The sequence below is a fragment of the Alexandromys fortis genome, unplaced genomic scaffold (genome assembly GCF_014885135.2).
Source record: "Alexandromys fortis isolate MF-2015 unplaced genomic scaffold, M_Fortis_MF-2015_v1.1 scaffold_312, whole genome shotgun sequence".
NCBI lineage: Eukaryota > Metazoa > Chordata > Mammalia > Rodentia > Cricetidae > Alexandromys > Alexandromys fortis.
In genome coordinates, this window is record NW_026068184.1 from 28,948 (window position 1) to 35,477 (window position 6,530).

Sequence of the window (6,530 nt, forward strand, 5' to 3'; positions counted from 1 at the left end):
TTGATGTCTTCCAGCCTGGCTCTCCCCTGAATTCCAGGGCACACCTGTCTGTTAGCTTTCCCACTGGACTGTGATGAGGAGCTCATATTTAAGAGCCTCAACCTCAGCTCAATTATCCTTTACTCAGCAGAGCGGTGGTGGCGCACGCCTTTAATTCCAGTACTCGGGAGGCAGATGCAGGCCGATCTCTGTGAATTCGAGGCCAGCCTGGTCTACAAGAGCTAGTTCCAGGATAGACACCAAAACCACAGAGAAACCCTGTCTCAAAAAACAAAACAAAAAAAAAAATCCCTTACTCTGGCACGTCCTACCTCCCCAGCCCATCTCCCTTCCCGGAGAGATAGGCACCCTCACCCTAAGTAGCCTCGGCTGTTCTGGAACTCATTATGTAAACAAAACTGGCCTTGAACTTATTTGCTATCCTGCCTTTGTCTTCCCAGTGTTGGGGGGGGGGGGTTACCTGTGTGACTCACACACAGCTTAGTGGGGTTTTTTTTTCTTCTTAATGTATAGGTATTTTACCTGATGCCCAGGGAAGTCAGAAGAGGGTGTCAGCTCCTCTGAGCTGCCCATGTGGGAGCTGAGAAGCAACCCAGGTCTTCTGGTAGAGCAGCTCTTAACTGACGACTTATCTCTCCAGCCACCCCACTTCTACCCCCCACCCCAGGCACACACCACCCTCACCACACCCCTGAGTTTTAATATGTAGTCCTGGCTGGCCTGCGCTCTGCCTACTGAGCGCTTGAAGGCTGGCGCTAAAGCAAGTGCCTTCATGCCAAACTTCTTGGCTTTAAAAAAACTTCATGTGTGTTGGGCTGGGGGGGCAGAAAGGCAGACAGACAGATAGAGAGGGACGGAGGGAGGGGAGGAGGAAAGGGAGGAGGGAAGGAAGGACCAGGAAATGTCATGTGTGCTGGTCCCCATGAAGCTAAAAGAAGGTGTCTGATGCCCTGGAGCTGGAATTACAGGCAGTTGTGAGGGGTTCATTGTGGGTGCTGGGAACCAAATCCTGGTCATTTGAAAGAGCGACAAATGCAAGAGCAGTCAGTCTCTTAACTGCTGAGCCATCTCTCCAGCCCCTGGCAAAGCTTTTTTTTTTTTTTCCAAAAAAAAAAAAGGTAATAACCATTCAAGTATTGAATTCCGTTGGCTCCATCTTTTTTTTGTTTGCTTGTTTGGTTGGTTTGTTTTTCAAGTTAGGATTTCTCTATGCAATATCCCTAGCTGTCCTGGAACTCGCTCTGTGACTGGGCTGGCCTCGAACTCATAGGATTCTGCCTGCCTCTGCCTCCCGAGTCCTGGGATTAAAGGAGCCCACCACCTCCACCCGGCTGTTGGCTCCACTGTTAATAGATATCCACAATATGACTGTTTCTCTGACCGAGCCACCGTTCTGTCTCCTACATTCAGGAACCTGCCCTCAACCCCAGGCCATCTGTTCTAACCTGGAACAATCCTGTTAAAGCTTATGGTGGATAATACACACGACTCTTCTGCTTAAGACCTTTCTATGGCTCCCACGGCCCCTCCCCCCCCCCCCCCCCCCCCCCCCGCTCAGGATGAAGGTCTTCACTTAAAGCTTCCTGCGCCCAGCCCCTCCCCGGACTCTGGCTTCCCCTCTTCTCAGTCACAATGCACCAGGCCTCCTCACCTCCCTGCTGTTCCCACACGCATACAAGACACGCTCCAGAGTCATTGCTGTTGTATATACTCTTCCTTTTGCCCCAAATGCTTTTCCTGACATGCCTTAACCCTCACCTAGAATTTCTTCAAAACCTGCCTTCTCAGCTGAGACCGGCACTGGGAGGCAGAGGCATGGGTTCTCTGTGAGTTTGAGGCCAGCCTACTCTACAGAGCAACTTCTAGGCCAACCAAGGCTACATAGTGAGACCCTTGGAGAGTGTACAGACTGCAAATCTAGATTTGGGGAAGTAGAAACGGGGACCAGGAGGTCCCTCGGTTTTATACACAGTGAGTTCAAGGCTCCTTTGGGCTGTATGAGATCCTGATTGGTTGATTGGTTTTTCGAGGCTAGGCTTGTTTCCTGGCTGTTCCGGAACCTGTTCTGTAGACCAGGCTGGCCTCAGTGATCCATTTGCCTCTCCTTCCCGAGCGCCGGGATTAAAGACTCGCAGGCCACCCCAGCAGCAGCAGCATGACTGCAGTTGAGACTCTGATTTAAGGACAACAAACACTGAGAGGAGCCGAGGGGTCAGCTCAGTCAGCCAGTGCTCGCTTTGCAAGCATGAGGACCTTAGTTGGTTCCCCAAAACCCGTGTGAGAAAACTAGGTATGGTGGCCTGCGCTTGTGGGAGCAATGCCGGGGAGGCAGAAGCGGGAGGATTTCGGGCCAGCCAGTATGGCCTGTTTGGCTCCAGACCCATGAGAGACTGTCTCTAAAGTGTATCTGTGCCTATGTGTGTGTGTTGGCAGGGTAGCAGGCTCAGCAGTTACGAACACTGGCTGCTCTTGCAGAGGAACAGTGTTTGGTTCCCATCACTCACATGGCAGCTCACAGCTGTCATTAATTCCAGTCCCAGGGTATCTGCCGCCCTCTTCTGTTCTCCTTAGGCCCCAGGCATACATGCGATCCCCATGTACACCTGCAGACAAAATACCCATATGCATAATTTTTTTTTTTTTGAGACAGGGTTTCTGTCCTGGAACTTGCTCTGTAGACAAGGCTGGCCTCAAACTCAGAAATTCGTCTGCCTCTGCCTCCAAAGTGCTGGGATTAAAGGTGTGCGCCACCACTGCCCGGCTCATAAATAAATATTTTTTTTTTTAAAAAGAATGTTGGTTGCCGGGCGGTAGTGGTGCACACCTTTAATCCCAGCACTCGGGAGGCAGAGGCAGGCGTGGATCTCTGTGAGTTTGAGGCCAGCCTGGTCTACAAGAGCTAGTTCCAGGACAGGCTCCAAAACCACAGAGAAACCCTGTCTTAGAAAAAAAAGAATGTTGGCACAGAGATAGAAATTATATAAACAAATTATGTTTTAAAACAAAAAAAAAAAAAAACACCTGAAGAACAATAGCAGAGGTTGACCTTAGGCCTTCACACAAACCACTCTCTACAAACACAGGAGAGGAGGGTTAAATTGCAATTCTTAAGCCAGGAGTGATGACCAGTGCCTGTAATCCCTGTCCCTTGGGAAACTGAGACAGGATGATTGCATCAAGTTTGAGGCAGTCTGAGTGGACTACATAGTGAGTTCTAGACCAGCCTCCAACGTTAGAGGTTAGGATTATAACTCCATGGTAAAATTCCTGCTTAGGATCCCCCTCTGAGGGGCTGGAGTGTGGCTCAGTGGTAGAGCCCCTGCCTAGAATCCCCTAGAGAATAAACAGGGCCATTGCTTTGTAGTAGATCATTCACCAATCCAAAAAAAAAAAAAAAAGTTAAGAGCAAAGTGCACACTTTCATTTCTTCATTCATTTTTCATGCTAACATTTAACCTGTCTGCGTGAGTGATGTTGGCAGGACACTGTGGCTTTCTCTGGAATCAGCTGTCTCATTTTCCTGAAGTCTCTCCATTCAGCCAGATACTGAGTTCTGAGGGCACAGCTGTGACCCACTGCACTGGCTCTCCTTAAACGCAAGAAGCCCACCAGATGAGGGGCCAGGGAGCCTCCCCTCTCATCAAATGGGCACTGTGGAGCACACAGGGTAGGGATGCGCAGTCTAGTTGCTCACTGTGCCTGCACGCCTGCACTCCCAGCACTCAGGAGGTGGAGTGAGGAACAGCACTAACCCCTGAGCCAAACTGTCACCATCTTCAGGAACTGGGCTGGGCCTGTTCAAAACACCGTCCCAGATGGGCTTGCTGACGACTGAGCTTTCTCATAGAAGGATGGAGCAGAGAAGCTCATGGGACCTTTGCCTGAGTTCCCAGGCAGAGAGGCTCATGGGATCCCCACCTGAGTACCCAGGCACTCTTCCCAACCAGTTGTATATTTTATTTTAGGGGGTATTAACGTGGGGAGTCCTAGGGGAAGGGGCTCCATCCATGCAATCGTGGGAAAACCATCATCCCTCCTAAGGAGACTTTCCAGTGTGGCCTTTTGGGGAGAAGCATCCGTATACCTGTGAAAGCCCCCTCACCCATGCTCTCTAAGTAAGGCCAATAGACTCACTGATGTTCCAAGGTTAACTTTGGTGGCATCATACTTTGGTTTGTTTTGGTGACCTTATAGTAGGGGAAAAGAATTTTAGCAACACTGGACCAGAAAGATGAAGGTTTCAGCATCTTCAGCTACAGAGCAAGTTTGAGGCCAACCTGAGACACAAGAGACCCTTTAAACACACCTACACACACACACGCACGCAGAGGAACACACATATATGATAAGATGGCTCACTGAGTAGAGGCCAAGCCTGATGACCTGGGTTTGACCCCTGTGACCCACACGGTGGAGGTAGAAAACTAACTCCTGCAGTTGTCCTCTGACCTCTCTATGCATGCTGTGCCATTACCACGCACACACAAAAAAATGATATTAAAAATAAAATATAGCATAATGTTGATGTCTGGACAACGGGGGAGGATGTGGTTGTCTCCCACGCCAGGCCACATTTATCTCCTGTCAGATTTTCTAGGGATAAAGGAAAGGCTGAAACAGTGTCGCAGCTTGCCAGCCTGCCAGCCATCTAACCTTCGCTCAAAGTCTGGGAGAGGCGCCAGGGCCAGACACGCTGGGCAGCAGGCGGCTGGATCGCATCCAGAACCATGCCTTGGTAACCCTATGGTACAAAGAGACCTGAATGCACTTGGCTTGGGGTCAGGAAGGCCTGAGACCACTTAAACAGAAGGTAGGTGGCAGTGGGATGGACAGGTGAGGATGCAGAGGTGTGTGTGTGTCTATTCGGCAACGAGATGCCGGCAGGGAGCTAAAAGGTACATGTCTGCCAGCTGACACACCGTTCACTTCACTGTACGGGCACTGTCCCGCTGGGCCTGGGTCTGAGCAGCCTGCAGCTTCTGCACAGGAGATAAAACATGGGCCTGGCATTTGAACTCTGGGGTTGAGGCGTGAGAAAAGGGGTGGGGGTGGGTGGCAAAACTTTTATTTATTTATTTTTATTGATTTATTTGGCTTTTCAAGACAGGGTTTCTCTGTGTAGCCCCAGCTGTCCTGGAACTCACTCTGTAAAACAAGAATTCATGAGATCCACGTCTCTGCCTTCCAAGTGCTGGGATTAAAGGTGTGCGCCACCACTGCCCGGCTAAACGTTTGCATATGAGTACTCTGCCTGCGTTCCAGAAGAGGGTATCAGATCCCATCATAGACGGTTGTGAGCCACCATGAGGTTGCTGGGAGTTGAACTCAGGACCTCTGGAAGGGCAGCTGGTCCCTTAACCACTGCCGACTAAACTTTTTTTTTTTTCCCGAGACAGGGTTTCTCTGTGGCTTTGGAGCCTGTCCTGGCACTAGCTCTGTAGACCAGGCTGGTTTCGAACTCACAGAGATCCGCCTGCATCTGCCTCCCGAGTGCTGGGATTAAAGGCGTGCGCATCTTTATTATTGTGCATAAGGAGAAAGTCAGTGGTTCTAAATCCAACAGATGAGCCGAGAAACTCTGGGATAAGGGACAAAGTCTCATTCTGGACAGGAGGATGCTCAGAGAGGTGGGACCACTGAGGACTGACCGCTCTAGAGAGGGATTTTATTTTATTTATTTTGGTTTTTTTGAGACAGGGTTTCTAGTGTGTTTGGAGCCTGTCCTGGAATTCGCTGTGTAGACCAGGCTGGCCTCAAACTCACAGAGATCCGCCTGCCTCTGCCTCCACAGTGCTGGGATTAAAAGCGTGCAACAGCACCGCCCGGTTTATTTCCTTTTAAATTCACTCATTCATCCCCCTGCCTCCTTCATGTAGTTGTACCGACGCATGTTGTAGAGCTCACGTAGAGATAAAAGGACAACTTAAAAGAGTGGATTTTCTCCTTCCATCACGTGGGCTCCAGGAATAGAACTGAGATCTTTAGGCTTGGTGGCAAGCACCATAACCAGTTCAGCCATCTCAGGACATGGTGAAGGGGGATTTTGACTTTGGGAAGTGAGGGGGTGGAGGAGGTCTGAGGCAGTCTATTTAAGACGGGACTTTCAAACTCGGCAAGAAGGTTCATGCCTGCAAACCCTGTACTCCTGAGGCTGAGGTAGAAGCAGGACGGAGTTCAAGGCTAGCCTGGGCTACTCAGTGAGACTCTACCTTTAAAACAAAGGTTTGTGTGTGTTGTGGGGAAGTCCACTCCAGCCACTCTTTGAGGGTCAGGATCCTGGATCTAGATTAGGGACACTGGGTGGTTGAACAGAGGTGGGGGCTGAGTTGGAGCCACATCGAGGAAGAGATCACTCGCGGATGCCTGGAGGTAGGTACCAGAATCTGAAGGCTGGATTTGTACCCACTTTGGACTCCCCGGGGGCGGAGCCCTGGGCGGGATCTATCCCAGCGCGGAAGGATGATGGGCGTGGCCATCTGGGCTTGGGCTTGGGGGGGTCCCAGGGACTGGGGCGGGGCGCGGGCTGGCGC